Source organism: Arachis ipaensis, chromosome B05 (assembly GCF_000816755.2).
Source record: "Arachis ipaensis cultivar K30076 chromosome B05, Araip1.1, whole genome shotgun sequence".
NCBI lineage: Eukaryota > Viridiplantae > Streptophyta > Magnoliopsida > Fabales > Fabaceae > Arachis > Arachis ipaensis.
In genome coordinates this window covers 8,275,808-8,276,097 of record NC_029789.2, presented here as the reverse complement: position 1 = coordinate 8,276,097, position 290 = coordinate 8,275,808, and positions in this window count along the sequence as shown.

The following is a 290-nucleotide window of genomic DNA, read 5'->3' as shown; positions in this document are numbered from 1 at the left end:
AAATATGGTAAAAATTTAGGTACAGTCAACTTTACGTAAAATTGATAACTGAGAGTCATTAGATAAAAATTTAGTCAAATAAGTCAAATTATCTAAAGGCTCCCAAGTATCAACTTCACGTAAAGTCGACTGCACTTGAATTTTCAACTTCAAGTAGTTATTTCTTGTCAATTATGGCTGAATTCATGTTGAGTCCATAATTTTTTTTTAAATGATCTAAAGTTCTTATTTAAAATTGAAAAATCCATCCGACCAAACATAAAAAAAAAAAAAAAACGTTAAGAACAACA